This window comes from Pipistrellus kuhlii, unplaced genomic scaffold (assembly GCF_014108245.1).
Source record: "Pipistrellus kuhlii isolate mPipKuh1 unplaced genomic scaffold, mPipKuh1.p scaffold_m20_p_3, whole genome shotgun sequence".
NCBI lineage: Eukaryota > Metazoa > Chordata > Mammalia > Chiroptera > Vespertilionidae > Pipistrellus > Pipistrellus kuhlii.
In genome coordinates this window covers 16,471,315-16,488,372 of record NW_023425529.1, presented here as the reverse complement: position 1 = coordinate 16,488,372, position 17,058 = coordinate 16,471,315, and the positions used below count along the sequence as shown (strand labels likewise).

General features: G+C 38.7%; 1 protein-coding gene and 1 non-coding gene across 4 annotated transcripts in view; both read left to right on the top strand.

The window, feature by feature from the left end:
- LOC118729297 (scavenger receptor cysteine-rich type 1 protein M130) overlaps positions 1 to 5,753 on the top strand; it is a 116,035-nt gene extending 110,282 nt beyond the window's left edge. The window contains exons 16-17 of one of the 3 annotated variants that reach the window (XR_006742781.1): positions 3,258 to 3,308; positions 5,544 to 5,753. The gene's annotated coding sequence lies outside the window, so the exon portion shown is untranslated. Of the gene's footprint in view, positions 1 to 3,257; positions 3,523 to 5,543 lie in introns of those variants that run through there. The other 2 variants (XM_045587712.1, XM_045587713.1) reach the window with 2 other exon arrangements.
- LOC118731025 lies at positions 1,603 to 1,734 on the top strand. Its single transcript, XR_004991728.1, has one exon. It is a non-coding gene; the product is annotated as a small nucleolar RNA SNORA63 (small nucleolar RNA).
- Positions 5,754 to 17,058: the final 11,305 nt, after the last annotated feature.

The window sequence follows — 17,058 nt, the reverse complement described above, 5'->3', positions numbered from 1 at the left end:
TCCATCACAATGACAGTTTATGATTGTTCAGTAAACCATTCGGCCCGTGATTTAGGCTGGATTTTAGATTTTGGCCCCTTCTCTGATTGAGTTCGACACCCCTACGGCCTAGTCAGTCATCAGGTCCTACTTTTTTTTTCTAAGACTAAATTTATTGTGATAACATTGATTAATAAAGTTATATAAGTTTTGAGTATACAGAAATAGAAATATTTGTTCTATATATTATTCTTAGAATTGAGTCTCCTCTTTTTCTCCTACAGGCAATGAAACCAAAGAATCATCAAATGCCAAAGGTATTTATATCTTGAGGTTTCTGAGCATAGGACCAACTGTCTACATTATTTAGAATTCCTTTTGTGAAGAGACTTTAGGTAAGAAGTGCTATGGATATGGCACTTACTTCAGTGATCCTGTATCTGACCTAAGAAAGGGATAGTAATTAGGGATCCACTTCTTTTGGCTAAGACATTCTTATCTCCTGATGTTTACTTGCCCTTAGGAAATGCACTCCCTGTTATATATGGAGTCCTTGGGGTCATTGTGCTGATTGGTCTTATAGTGTTCTTCTTGCGATCTCAGAAGGAAAGACAGCTACAACAACGTGCAGGTCTGAGCTAAATTATGGTCTTTCCAATGTTTTATGGGATAAGAACATTCTTGAGATTAAAAAAACAACAACATATAAAGATATTAGGTTCAAGAATCATATAGCCAGAAAGATGAGCCTACAAGATGCTTAAGCAGTTTCTCAAAAAGGGAGAACAAGATTTCAGAAAAGAAAAAGGGCTTAGGTTGTTTTGATAAGTCCTGTACTTTATCTATATATTTAACTGGGACATTATAGAATTGCTAGTTTAGAATAAATATGCTTACCTAGTCAAACATGAACTCTTTTATTTTTTTTTGGGGGGGGACCAAAGATTTATTTGCTTTTGCTATATACTTATTACTGATTTTGCTGTTCTGTCAAGCAATGTGCCTATGATCTTATGATACTTATACTGGTAACCAAGGGTTTTGTTTTTTGTTTTGTTTTGTTTTTTGTCTTCATGGGATTTCAAATCTAATGGAAGAGGTATATATGTAAACAAATAAATTGCAGGGTAGTGTTTAAAGGAAAAGTGCCACAGAGAAGAGAATAATTAACTGGAAGGGAAAGGGGAGAATCAGAGGCTTCTATGAGGTGTTTGAGATAAATTTTGAAGATAAGAGTTCAAATAAGTGGGTAAGGTGCATTTATAGGGGAAGGTAAAACTATGTACAAGTGTAGAAAAGCTTAAAGGATGCCACGTTTGTTTTTTGGGGAGAGGGAATAAAACTTGAGCTCAAGGAGAGAAGCTACTGATAAGGCTAGAGGAAAGGAAGGAAATCAGAAAGTTCTGTATTCTGTGGTAAGAAGAAGAATAGTATTACAGAGTGAAATAGTGAATCAGCCTTTTAAGAAAATAGAAGAGTGAAATAGTGAATTAGCCTTTTAAGAATGTTCAGGGCAACAGGATGTATGAGGAATAGAAGGATCACATTACTGAGAAGAATAGCATTTTTAATTACTTGGGATGAAAGATGAAAAAGACTTTATAGTAAGAATAAAGACAAGAAAAGCAGGATTTAGACTACAATATAGCTGTTAAGTGCTGTGTTGTCGTTCCCCCTGCTCAAAATAAAGTTGTTTCTTAACTATACCTGTCTGCTAGACTACTGTAGCAGCCAGGGACGCTTGGTCTCATACATAATAAAAAATAAATAAAAAAATAAAAAAATAAAAAGAATAAAGACAAGATAAATTTCAGCAATGTTTTAGGGAATGCTCCAATGGATTCGAAAAAGCTTCTGGCTGCCTTGTGGGCAAGAAACTAGGTTGTTCAGAATGAGATGGAAATAACACAAGGGTCTGAATGAAGATTGGGTATGTTTGCTCTGCTAGGAAAAAGCGCACAGAGGAGGGAAACTTTTGTTATTTTCTGCTGATTTATAACTTAAGATGTCTATTGTCAGTTTCTTCAAGACAGAATTGTAACTACCAAATTCAATACCGGGAGATGAATTCTGGCCTGAAAGCAGATGATGTGGACATGCTGCACTCCTAAGGTGTGTGGTTCTTTAAGGGTCAATAGCCCAGGGTTTCGGACCAGTAGCTGCAATTGAGGCTGAGACAATCTACTTTGCATAGCAGTGGAAGGAATCACCAACATGTATTAGTAGGAAACTTACAATGCATGTAAGGAAGAAGATAGAATTGAACTGAAAATTATTCTTAGAGAGCATGAAAAATTACAATCCTGGGGACACCTCTGGCTAAGAGATCTATATTATGGTACAAAGACCCATGAAGCAGCCAAAACCGGTTTGGCTCAGTGGATAGAGCATTGGCCTGCAGACTGAAAGGTCTCAGGTTCGATTCCGGTCAGGGGCATGTACCTTGGTTGCGGGCACATCCCCAGTGGGGGGTGTGCAGGAGGCAGCTGATCATTGTCTCTCTCTTTCATCGATGTTTCTAACTCTCTATCCTTCCCCCTTCTTCTCTGTAAAAAAAAAAAATCAATAAAATATATTTAAAAAAAAAAAAAAAGAACCATGAAGCAGAATATTATGACCTGGACCTCATTTTATTAAAACAGAAATTAATCTTCTAAAAAGTAGCTTAACCTTTCATATATCTCTTCTGTAGTTTCTTCCATTAAAACTCCTGCTACTTTCCTTTCTCTAACTTTATATCTATCATATTTTTTTCTAAAATCATAAAAGCTTGGACTTTCTATACCTTATCCCAGCAGAGGCCACCGCTATTCACAGCACTAGCCTTATTTCCCATCACATAATGCTTCTTTGTTTGTCCTCTGACTTCTATTTAGCACCAGTGCACTAAATCTGCCTCTGGGAAGCATGGTTCTGCTGGTTTGGGGGAAAGTATCCCAATACCTTCTTCCTTCATGAAGGCTCAATGCCTTCTCAATAGTTCTTACCTTCTGACAAGGGCCTGCCTCACTTCTTCAGTACAAGGGGTTTGGTATTTGCTGCAACTATGTAAGGAACATAATGTTTAAGGTGTGGAAAAGACTTTCTGCGCCCCTATATAACACTTGTCTCCTTCCTTATTGTAGTTCATGTTCTTAAATGTTCAAAGAGCTTCTAATGAATTTGAGGGGAGGTCTGATTTATTTCCCAGTAATTATTTTCTTCCATTCAGAAAATCCCAATGAGTCAGACGGTTTAAATGCTGCTAGACTAATTTCCATATCCAAATCTCTTCCTAGGGGACCATTCTGAAATACTGAAAAAGAAAACGAGAATTACAACCCAGTGAGGAGCATGAGGAAAATATACTCATCATCATTCTAAACAAGTACATTCCTCTGGAAAATCAAGAGCTCCTCTGGTACTGAAAAGAATGTATAGACACATATTTTATATACAAGTATATATGTTTATGTGTGTATGTTCATACAGAGAATATATAATAGGTTTTTATTACTATGACTTCACCTTTCAGTTACAAATAAGGGTTTTCGAAAAAATGTATACACGTTTTGCATAAATATTCATTCCAATGGGTTAAATCTGAAAGGAAACATCAATTGAACTATCAGTTATTAAATGTGTACATAGTGTTTTGGGAAACCCTATATACTCTAGGCCATAACAATGGTATATAAAGGAGCTAAGGAGAAACTAGGTAAATAAATATGAATAGATCTTTTAAAGATATATGGGGGTAATTTCAGGAAAGAAATAAGACATACTTATGGTTGTATAATGCAATACTATAGGAGTATAGAAAGTTTAGAGAGATTATGAAGAAGATATAATGTTTAATAAGTAAAACAGGAGATGACTGAAAAATAGACCTTTTTAGGAAAGGACATAGCATGTACAAAATATGGAGGCATAAAAGAGAAGCACACCTTTGGGAAACAAGTTTTTCATTCAAAAACATATATTGAACATACAATATTTATGATGACGAATTGTATCCTGAGAGCTGAAAGTACAAAAATTAAGGACACTATTGACAAAGGCAATATTGTTTAATGAAATAGGTAGGGATATGGGTAGGTCTGTGAAGAGAGGCAAAGTGATGCAAAACCTAAGATGAAAAGGCTGCATAGAGCCCTATAATGAATGGTCTTATCTGCTACATTTCATGTTTATATTTTATTTTAGTGACTCTTGGAGGGGGGGGAGGGTGTGGAAGATTAAGCTGGGCAAGAAACAATCAGATTTGCATTTTATAATTTGCTCTCATGAGAAAAGTATAACAAGAAAAAAGAATGAATAAGGCAAGAAATTTGCTAAGTTATACATCAAAAAGAAAAAATGGTGAAATGAGTTAGTAGATACATTTTCTAGTCTTTCTAAAGTAAGGAGGGGTTTTTTTAGAATATTATGACATATAAGAAATACAGACTGAGTCAAAGGATAAAAATTAGAACTCTTAAAAGTAAGTATAAATGTAAAGTGTTAATATATGTAGACACATAGAGTACCTATAACTTGCATATTCCATGAAAAAGGTAAAATCATGCATGTAAACTTTATACACACATACATATCTCATCAATTGTTATGACAAAGACAATATCTAGTGGATAATTGGGAAAGTTATGAAAAGACAACTCAAAATGAATTTCAAATAACAAATAGAAATTTTTAAATGCTTAAGTTCACTAGTAATTCTAATTATAACTAATGATGATATGCCAGTTTATATAAATCAGACCAACAAAAATTTAAAAGCACCGATGTTTATTGCTGGTAGAATACAAGGAAATTATCATTTCAAACATTGCTTTTGGAAATAAGAAGTGTGATAGTCTTTAGAAATGGAAACTTCTGTTTTAAAATTTTTTAAATGCTTCACAGATCTCTTGACCCAACAATTCTACCACTGAGGATTTTTTCCATACAGATAAAGACATTAGTATATAAGAACATATATAAAGGATTATTTTTTGCATTACTGTTAGTAGTAGCAAACATTGGAAACAAAGTAAATAGCAATCAGTCAGGAAGTGGGTAATATGGAAAAACTAAAAAGGAAAACCCATTCATGAAAATGCAATAATATTATTCCACCTATGTGCTCATGTTATTGAATATAATTAAATCCACCTATAAAATCATATGTGTATACGTATAAAGAAACATGTAAACATTCTAACACTATTGTAAACTGAGAAGGACTATGAATGTATTTTTGATTTATAATATCAAACACATGAATATTATTCTGGTATAATAAATAATGTTTAAAACTACTTTTTCCTTAAAGAGTAATCACTGATGAATAATGCTTCAGAATCATGTGGGGGTGTTTTTAAAAATAGCATTTCTGGACATCACTGTAGTTCTTTGGAATAGAAATAATACTTATGTACACTGAAGTTTGAAAATTGTTGCATTTAAGATTTCTGTTCAGGAAAGTATTATATTTTGTAATCCATAAGAGTGAAAGTCTGTGGGTAATATAATAATGTAATTCTTCCAAGCATGTGTGTGTGAAGAGGAATATAACAATTTTTCTATGTATGGCTTTAAGTCAGCCTTTTAAGATATCTGAAGACTTAAACTATTGCATGGGGCAAGAATTTACCTGGTTCACTGAAGATCACAATACAGTCCTTTTTCTCCTACTATTCCAAAGACTGCTGCTGAATTTTTAAAAATTAAATTGATGAATATGACTACTAAAAGTTGTATATAAAACTCTCGGGGGGGAGGGGGTAAATTAAAATGAATATTGCTGATTTAAACTTGTCTTAACTTCTTGTTCTTGACTAAATTTCTTAGTGGGTTTTCTGACTTTTTTAGAATTGCATAAATATAATGTGATGTCTTTTTATTTGATAATTTTTAATCTACACTAATAAAAGAGAAAGATGCAAATTGACCGTACCTCTGTGACACCTACCAGCCAATCAGGAGTGAGTATGCAAATCAACACAATAAATATGGTGGGTTAATTTGCATATGCAGGCGTGGAGGGAAGGCTGAAGACTTAAGACTGAAAACTGAAGATTACTGAAGACTGAAGACTGAAGAGGCTTGACTTCTCTGCTGCAGCCAGAGCAAAGGCCTAGGTCCTGGGTGCTGGAGGAAAACCGGTGCCGGCAGCCAGGGGGAGGAAGGCCTATTGCATGAATCTTCATGCAATGGGCCTCTAGTTTTTATATAATACATATTTTTATGGTTTGAGTTGAATAATAATTTTATTTTTATTATTATTATTATTATTATTAAATCAAAACAAAAAAATTTTAGAAAGGGAAAGTTAGTGATTATTGAAGGATTTGTTAATAATATTTGGTTACTTCTGCAATGATTCTCATTGGTTCTTTAATTGCTTTTTGTCACTGTAATTCTGGTCATGGACAAAAAATCCACAGCAACAACTGGTAAGGGAAAAAAGACTCAATGGCTCACTTCCTCATTCCTTTGGATGGTAAAACAGAAGCTGAAATAAATGCATAAATTATGTCTTTTCTATGTAACTACTAGAGGCCCACTGCACAAATTTGTGCACAGGTGGGGTCCCTTGGCCTGGCTGGCGATCAGGCCAACAGGGACTGGCCAGCATGGGGAGGTACCATGAGAGGTTGGCCAGCCAGTGGAGGTTGGCTGTGGGAGTGCACTGACTACCAAGGGGAAGCTGCTGCATTGAGCGTCTGCCCTCTGTTAGTCAGTGTGTGTCATACCAACCAGTTGTTCACTAAAGTTGTTCAGCAATCAGATATCCCTCTTGCAAATCTGGGACTGCTGGCTCTAAACCACTCACCTGCCTGCCTGCCTCATCACCTCTAACCCCTCTGCCTGCCTGCATGCCTGTCTGATCTCCCCTAACTCCTCTGCCTGCCTGCCTGATCACCCCTAACTGCCTCTGCCTGCTGGCCTGGCCGCCCCTAACTTACCCCCCTGCCAGCCTGATTGGCCCTATCTTGCCTTCTGCCAGCCTGATCACACCTAAATTGACCCCCTGCCAGCCTGATTGAATCTAACTTGCTCCCCTGCCAGCCTGATTGACCCTAACTTGCTCCCCTGCAGTCCTGATCACCCTTAACAACCTCTGCCTCGGCCCCTGGCCTAAGTCACAGTCTCGCCTCCCTCTGTGGGAGGCAACTTGGTGGATCAGGGGAAGGCATTGCGCCCATTACTCTGCTGCTGCTGCCACTGCCGACCTAAGCCTGGGCCCTTCGCAGTCACTCACGGCTGCCTGAGCCTCGGCCCCCACAGTAGCTGTGGCTTTGTCCAGAAAGATGTCTGGAAGGTCATCTGGAGGATGTCCACCCTAATTAGCATATTACCCTTTTATTAGTATAGATTAAAATGGAAGTTTATATTTTGCTAAAAATCACTTATTCACATTTCATATACACCTAAGTAAAAGTTATAGTAACTCAAACAAGAGTTACAGTGATAAGACTTGTAGAAATTCAACACTAAGCTTCAAGTCTATTAACTTGTTCAATTTGCATCAGTGTTACATGCAAATTGATTTTTAATTCTTTCTTGGTATTCAAATATTGCATACAGCTTTTCCTGGCATTTTGGGCTTCAAAGCAACTATCTTATACATACATATCTGTCTGACTTTCCATTTCTTTCACACCTCTTGTCAATTCCACAAAATTTATTGAGCACTTACTCTTTGTCAAGTATTGTATGTATATTAAATACCCAGTTATATGCCATGTACTATGTCCCCAATATTAGGAACTATATACATATGTGTGCAAGTATATGTATATGTATATGTATATGTTATGTATATGTATATTTATGTGTATGTGTATATGTATATGTATGTGTATATGTATATGTATATGTATATGTATATGTATATGTATATGTATATGTATATGTATATGTATATTAGAGGCCCATTGCACAATATTCATGCAAGAATAGGCCTTCCTTCCCCTGGCTTCACTCCGAGCCTCCCAGGAGCCCGCAAGTCCTTGCTCCCAGCTAGAGCACCGCTCCTATAGCTCCCTCCACCACCCTCCCTCCCCCTCATACAGGCGTCCCAACCCTCCCAGCCTCTCCGCTCCTGCATATGCAAATTAATCCTCCATCTTTGTTGTATTGATTTGCATACTCACTCCTGATTGGCTTTGGGCATAATTGAGGCACAATCAATTTACATGTTTGTCTATTATTAGGTAAGATGTGTATATATACATATATATACACATATATATACACATATATACATATATATTATACTTATATATCCAATTATAGGCCAAAACCGGTTTGGCTCAATGGGTAGAGCATCGGCCTGCAGGCTGAAGGGTCCCGGGTTTGATTCCGGTCAAGGGCATGTACCATGGTTGCGGGCACATCCCCAGTTGGGGGTGTGCAAGAGGCAGCTGATTGGTGATTCTCTCTCATCAATGTTTCTAGCTATCCCTTTCTCTTCCTCTCTGTAAAATAAATAAATAAATAAATAAATTTTAAAAATAACAATTATAGTATACACGTCTAGAAACCCCACATATATAATAATTAACATAAATCTTTATGTACATATTTTTAAAGTAATATGTAATATAGAGTCTTTACCTATATTTAAATATATTTTACCAAAGTTGTGTATGATACAGTCAATTGTTAAAATATTTCCTTACTAATACTCTAGTAAGTCATAAAGGAAAATTTATGGTACTTTTCAGAATTTCCACCATTATTTGAGGGGGTTTTAATAGGAATGCACACCATCTCCCTCCTCTTATTGCTCAATATGTTCCCTAAATATGGAACTCTACTTCATATTTTAATAGTTAAGATGTATGATAGCTTCATTTTTATTAATCAGCCTACTCCACATGGAAGTATCGTATGTAGTACCTTGTTGGCTTTTCCTTAGACCTATCCCTATAATCAGGGAGACAGAGGCTTATAAGATATGAGCTTTAATTATTAATATATCAAACATTGAGGAGAAATTTCTTTCCAAATAAGCTGGTAAGACATATAGGACCAATAGAACAATCAAAGTGAGCTAAGAAGCCACTTCTGGTTTTCTACCAAATGTTTTAAATCATTTAAATCAATGTTTTCCAAACTCATCTGAGAACTAATTTTTCTTTCACATTATTATTAACATCATAGCGACCAGTCAGATGGAGGGAGGGACACAACATATTATTATATACATAGATACTAAAAAGCTAATTTTCTGGGACTTCATCCTATATAATAAAGAAGTAATATGCAAATTAACCCTCACACTCTCATACAAGATCGTCACCCCCATGTAGTCAAAGATGGCTACCACAAGATAATGGTAACTGGGCCTGCAGGGGAGGGCAGTTAGGGGTGACAAGGACTGCAGGGGAAGGCAGTTAGGAGTGACCAGGCTGGCAGAGGAGCAGTTAGGAGTTGATCAGGCTGGCAGGGGAGTGGTTAGGGGGTGATCAGGCTGGCAGGCAGGCAAGAGGTTGGGAGCCAGCAGTCCCGGATTGTGAGAGGGTGCAGGCTGGGCTGAGGGACACACAACCACATTGCATGAATTTTGTGCACCAGGCCTCTAGTTTATATATATCCATAGATTATAGGATATTTTAAAGCATGTTTATCCAGGTTTATGTAGACATCAGAAAAACATTCATTGAACATCCAGTTTTGAGCAACCTAATTTCTCTTTGGTCCCTTTAACATATGTTGTAATATGCATGCTAATGTTAACAAATCTGGTGACATTTTATCTCTTAAGTAAAATCCATATAAATCTCTTAATGCAAAATATGAATCTCTTTTAAAATATAGTGTGGAAGTTTATAGTTCCCCTTATTCTGTGATAGTGACCTGGAAGATTCTTTAACTTCCTTTATGGTACCATATCCAAACATGATAAGGAAGTAACAAGGGAAAAACAACCTCAGCTTTTATAATGACTTCTCCTTTCAAGTACCAGAAACTCAATGTTTTTTAACAACGTTTTTATTGATTTTTAGAAAGAGAGAAAGGGAAAGGGAGAGAGAGATAGAAACATCCATCGGTTGCCTCCCATGCACCTCCTACAGGGGATTGAACTTTGGTTAATTTCCAGGATTGCCTTTGGTTAATTTCCAGAGTTCTGAAATAGTGTTTTTTAACTATTATAGTTAGTTTATAGATTCTTTGGGGGGATAGGATTTACTAATCAGTTCACTCCATCATGCCTCCCTTACTAGTGTTAGTATCCATTATTATCTTGCCTGAATCAGTTATTATTAGGACTAGAGGCCCAGTGCATAAAATTCATGCATGGGGGAGAGGGTTCCCTCAGCCCAGCCTGCAGCCTCCCCAATCAGGAATAAACCTCTCACAATCTGGGACCACTGGCTCCTAAACCCTCTGCCTCCCTGCCTGCCTGATCACCCCTAACTACTTCTGCCTGCCTGCCTGATTGCACTTAACCATCTCTGCCTGCCTGCCTGCCTGCCTGATCACCTCCAACTGCCCTCCCCTGCAGGCCTGATTGCCCCACTGCCCTCCCCTGCTGGCAAGTTCACCCCAATTGCCTCTGCCTCAGCTCCCACCACATGGCTTTGTCTGGAAGGAAATTGGATATTCGGAAGATGGCTGGTCAACCCGATCTAATTAGTATATTACCCTCTTATTAGTATAGATAGATTATATAGGATAGGATTGCTTAAATGCAGGGGAGCCTTTTTCAGCAGGAGGAGATGCTCTTGGCAGACAAAAATACATAATCCCTATATCTGGACTGATAGCCAGCCATATGCACTATACTGCCAAACTGGTTATTAAAAAATTGAATCGCTTTCTTACATTTTACACCAAATAGCTGTTGCCCTTAAAATCCTTCATCAGCCCCAACTTTAGGTTCTGCCTTCGCAGTTTACCCAAATTAGGTTCTGACTGGTTAGTTTCTATGCCAGACAGGGTTAAGAACTCCACCTCCTAGGCAGCCATTGGCTCCTCACAGTTCACCCAGATTTGGTTTTGATTGGTCAGTTGCTATGCCAGTCAGTGTCTACAGGCCTCTCTCTGGGCCTGATCCGCAGCCTCCACAGCTGCTGCAGATCAAGCCCTGCCTCTCTCTCTGGGCCTATCTTTGGGCTGATCCACAGCCTACAGGGCAGCTGCTGATCAGGACCCGCCTCTCTCTCTCTGGACCTCTCTCCAGGCGTGACCCACAGCTGCTTCAGTAGCAGCGAGGTCATTAGGCCTCTGGACCAGCTTCAGGCCAGAGACTAACGACCTCACCACACCTTTCTTGCTAGCATGGCACAGGCAGATGCCAAATCGGTGCTCTCTGTTAACCTGGCTAATCAGTAATTATTGCTCTCTATTAACATGACACAAAATATTCAAAGTTGTTAAAGGCAAGGCCTAGGATCAAGGTAACTCAAGTCTAGCACAAGTTGACCTTGGTCTAAAACAGAGCTTGTCCCAAGAAGCTCCAGAACCTACATATCCACTGGCTATCTATAGACCATACCAGAGCACCACCCAAAACACACTTGAAGAACAGATCTGGCTGACACCAGAGCCTTTCTGATACCATTCAATCCTCCCTGATGACACCCTGAGACCCTGCTTCACCAAACTCACACTCTAGAATGAAGCCTATTCCAACAACTCCTCCACAAAAGTAGCCTACCTAAAAGCAGCCTATCTACAGACTTTCCCAAAAATTTCTCAAAGGTCCACGAACCCCAAACAAGCAGTGGCTGGCCTCTGCATGATTGGTAGCTCTTGCTCAGTGTCTCTAAGCCTAGCAAAAATGGTAACCAGTTTCAGCTTGCATTGTCATTCCCAACAGATGGTCCCAAGCCTGATACAAGTGGCAACTGGCCTCAGTTCACAGTGTGGTCTCTCCAAAGCATCTCCAAGACAGCACACAGCACTTTTCTGAGAGTATCAAAGTATTTGTTATCATTATTTGAGACTAGTACCTCCTACTAGTCTCAGCATAGTTCCTTCTTCACATCCTATTTTGATACAAACAGGACTCCCACACATTTTTTTCCTCCATAAAAACCCTTTCCTGTTTATGAGGAACTTTGCTCAATATTATTATTCTTTTTCATAATAATACAAAGTCTGTGTCCTTGTACAGATAAATATCAGGAAGGGGGAACTCCATTTTAATAAGCATAAGTAAAATATTTTTTAAAAACAATATGAATATTTTCCTTTCCATTTAAAAACAATACTTGAAACTTTAAGATTAATTTAATGACCCAAAATATTAATATGAAGTTAAAGGAAAAAAAATGTGGGGGTTTATTGACATTTAAATGTTAAATGAAGACTACATGGAAAGATAATAATAGTTCAATGGAACCATTTTTTATTTAATATTTAGCATTATTTTATCTAGAGAGTAGATGCTAAAGGGTCTCTGGAAGTTTTATTTGATGGCATCATTAGCATAAGAGATAACTCCTTTTAAGTTCAAAAATTAACCATCATAAACTATTTGCTTATACAAATATAAGGAAAGTAACCACCAATTGTCCATGAAAAAAAAAAAAAAAAAGCTATTGAGACTTGAATCTCAATTTGGGTCAGAGAGATTGGTTAACAATAGGAATTTTTTAATAAATTCATCAGGGATATCACCAGCCAGAAAGAACAATGGTTCCCTGGGAAGGAAATTAAGACTAGACTGTTGGTACCCAAACACAATGTATAACATATCTATAATAATAAAATCATAATATGCTAATTACACCAGACAGCCAAATGACCTTCTGGACATCATTTTGGACGTCCTTCCAGATGAAGCCACTGCAGTGGGGCCAAGACAGAGGCAGTTAGGGGTGATCAGGCAGGCAGGCAGAGGGGTTAGGGGCAATCAGGCAGGCAGGTGAGTGGTTAGGGGCAATCAAGCTGGTGGGCAAAATGGTTAGGGGCAATTAAAAAGGCAGGTAGAGGCTGTTAGGGGTGATCATGCAAGCAGGTGAGTGGTTAGGGGCAATCAGACAGGCAGGTGAGCAGTTAGGGGGCATGCAGAGTGGTTAGGGACAATCATGAAGGCAAGCAGGTGAGCAGGTAGGGACAATCAGTCAGGCAGGCAAGCAGTTAGAGACCAGGAAGGCAGGCAGAGTGGTTAGAAGTGATCAGGCAAACAGACAAGTAGTTAGGAGCAATCAGGCAGGCAAGTGAGCAGTTAGTAGTGATCAGGCAGTCAAGCAGAAGTGGATAGGGGTGATCAGGGAGGCAAGCAAGCAGTTAGGAGCATCAGGTAGGCAGGTGATCAGACAGGCAGGCAGGTGAGTGGTTAGGAGCCAGAAGTCCCAGGTTGCTAGAGGGATGTCCAACTGCCTGTTTAGGCCTGATCCCACAGAGCAGTCAGACATTTATGGAGGAATCCCGGATTGTGAGAGAATGCTGGCCAGGCTGAAGGGACTCCCCCACCATCACCACCTTATGCATGAATTTTGTGCACTAGACCTCTAATATCAAATAACTCAAATAAGATTTCAGGGGGAATGGATAGAAAGCTATTGTGGTTGGATATAACAACAAAGACATGATATAAAAACAACAACAAAAAATGGTATAAAAACAACACTGAGCCAAAACCAGTTTGGCTCAGTGGATAGATTGTCGGCCTGCGGACTGAAAGGTCCCGGGTTTGATTCCTGTCAAGGGCATGTACCTTGGTTGGGGGGCACATCCCCAGTAGGGGGTGTGCAAGAGACAGCTGATCGATGGTTCTCTCTCATGGATGTTTCTAATTCTCTATCCATCTCTCTTTCTCTCTGTAAAAAATCAATAAAAATATATTTTTTAAAATTTAGTAAACACAATGACTGATAAATTGATTAAACTTATTCTAATATCTCCCTGTATACCACATGAAGAATAAAAACACTCTCAGAGTGCTTGACTAATTTCCTTTGTGATGAAGTATTTACAACTTTAACTTTAATGTCACACACTCTTCAAACTCAAAAGAAAGCAACATATAACTGACCATGTCCAAAAACTGATTCAGGTAGGAATATTCCACTGTCTAGATGGTGCCAACGAGAGCTTCATATGTATCACATGCACAAGTCAACAGTTATTTTTAAATTGTCAATGCACATAATATGTACCAGCCAGTTGATCGATTGGATGGTTGGTCACTTAATCTTTAATATATCTAGATTCCATTGTATATATGTACCATCTCTCCTTTATCCACTCATGTATTGGTGGGCACTTGGGTTGCTTCCACATTTCTTGTTAACCTAAAAACATTCAAACTGTTTGTGAGTTTATTTGAGCCAAACTGTTGACAATTGCCAGGAAGCAGTATCTCAATGGATTGGGATAGTGCTTCAAAGAATGGCGTGTTTTCATCTTTTTATACATTGCAATCAAAGGAGGATACATAGGTAGGAGGGTTACATGAAATCCATTGGTAATAGATTAGAGGTGAGAGAAAGAATAAAGGGATATGGGGAACCTCTTGGATTGAATAAAAAGTAAAATGATAGACACATACTTATATATGTGTAGGATAACCAACAGTCAACAATTAACATGATAACAATGAAGGAATTTGTGGGATCTGTCCTGGTGCCCAAGCACATTAGATTGTGACCCAAGGGATCCAGAAAAAGGGAAGTCACAAGTTATCCAGACATTTCAAGGATATATTATTATAGATGCAAAAAGACAGATACAGCCAAAACCAGTTTGTCTCAGTGGATAGAGAGTATGCCTGCGGACTGAGAGGTCCCGATTCAATTCTGGTCAAGGGCATGTACCTTGGCTGTGTAGGGGGTGTGCAAGATGCAGCTGATCAATGTTTCCCTGTCATCGATGTTTTAACTCTCTATTCCTCTTTCTTCCTTCCTTTCTGTAAACAATCAATAAAATATATTTTAAAAACAAACAAACAAAAAAAAAACGCTCAGTTAAGGTAAAGTTGACCTTGTCAGTGACAATACCAACCTAGGACGTAACTACTCACCATAACTGCTTTTAGTTAAAGTTTAATTTCAGGCCATCCTTTATGGTTACGTTAGGTCTCTGAGTTTGCAAGAATGATATGTAGGCCTTCCCTGAGATGGCAGGTTAGCATGTGGCCCCTTTCGTCCACACTTGGCTATCTACAATATATATATAAAACCCTAATATGCAAATAGACTGAATGGTGGAACAACCGAACAATCCTTCACTATGATGTGCACTGACTACCAGGGCAAGTGTGTGGAACATGGTGGGCATCAGCTGCGGCAGGATGGTGGAACAAGTGAGCAGGGGCGCCAGACCAAGGTCATCAGGGTAAGCCTCTGGCGGTTACTAAAAATTCTTTGTTCCTGGGCACAATGGTCCCACCCGGTGCTCACACTTGCTGCTGGCACTGGTGCCGGCCTCACTCATACCCACTGCTGGCACCCAGAACTGGCCCCAATCGCCCCTCAGGGCTTCTCCACCTCTCCCTAATCCTGAGGGCCAATCAGGGCCAGCAGTCACCTCTTTCACCCACTGCCGGCGCCAGAGCTGCTGTTCACACCCACTGCCAGTGTCAGCCCCACTCCTACCCACAGTCAGCGTCGAAGCAGCTGCTTGCACCTGCTGCAGGTGCCTGATGCTGGTCCCAATCACTTGGCACCATCAGTTATGCAAGCGGGGCTGCTGCCGTCAGCACTTGGGAGTGGCGGTGGTGGTGGCGGGAGGGGGGCTGCCAGTAGAGAGGGAACCTGGGGCCCCAGTGGGAGGTGCAGAGGATGGGGTGAGGCCCACCACAGCCTCCCAGCCCATAGTTTCTTTCAAGGTGCACGAATTTGTGCACTGAGCCTCTAGTTGTAAATAACACTGCAATGAGCATAGAGTTGTATATATTCTTTCAAATTGGTTTTGGGTTTCTTTGGATAAATTCCCAGAAGTAAAATCATTGGGTCATAAGGTAGTTCTATTGTTTTATTGAGGCAACTCCAGACTGTTTTCCACAGTAGCTGCACGATCTGCATTCACACCAACAGTACATGAGGGTTCTCTTTTCTCCACATACTCATCAGTACTTATTTGTAGATTTATTGATGATAGCCATTCTGGTGATGTGATATCTCATTGTGGTTTTAATTTGCACTTCCCTGATGAATAGTGATGTTGAGCATCTTTTCATATGTCTATTGGCCATCTATATGTCCTCTTTGGAGATATGTTTATTCAGGTCCTCTGACCATTTTTTAATTAATTGTTTGTATTTTTGGGTGTTATATTATATGAGTTCCCTATATTTTTAGCTCTTAACCCCTTGTATCAGTAGCCAATAACTTCCATTCAGTAGGTTGTCTGTTTTTGTTTAATTTGTATTGAATTTATTAGGGTGATATTGGTTAATAAAATTATATGGGTTTCAGTTGTAGAATTCCATAACACATCATCTGTATTGTGTGTTCACCACACCAAGTTTGTCTTTTCATTTTGCTGATGGTTTCCTTTGCTGTGCAAAAACAAAAACAAAAAAAACAAAAACAAAAAACTTTTCAGTTTGCTATAATCCCATTTGTTTATTTTTCCTTTTGTTTCTCTCCTTGAAGAGACATCAGAAAAAAACATTGCTAAAAAAAATAATAAATGTCCAAGATTTTAATGCCTATGTGGTTTTTTTCTAAGAATTTTATCATTTCAAGTCTTACATTTAAGTTTTAAGTCCATTTTTGTCAACAGTTCTTTATTACAAATTATATTAGACAATGAAGAAACTTTTCCATACTACTTCAATTTCCCATTCAACACAGAAATCCCTCTGATAGGTAGTATCAGAGACTTTTCTTTAACATTTCTACTGACAGGAGTTTCTTTCTTCTCAAAACAACCTATTCTATGTCTCCAATCCAAATATCTCTCCCTTCCTCTTCTCTCCATTCACATGCCATCCTTTCCTTTACCCCTACTCCTACTCTGCCTCCTTTTCCTCCTTTCCTCTTCCTTCCTCCAACTATTCCTTATTTATCTCTTCAACTAGAGGTTTCCACTTGGATGCATTATGACTCAATATGACAAAGATATTGCACTTAGTTGAAAAAGGCGAACAGAGAGAAAGAACAGGTAAATAAATATATGTGGTAGGTAAAGATGAGAGAGGATTATATGTAA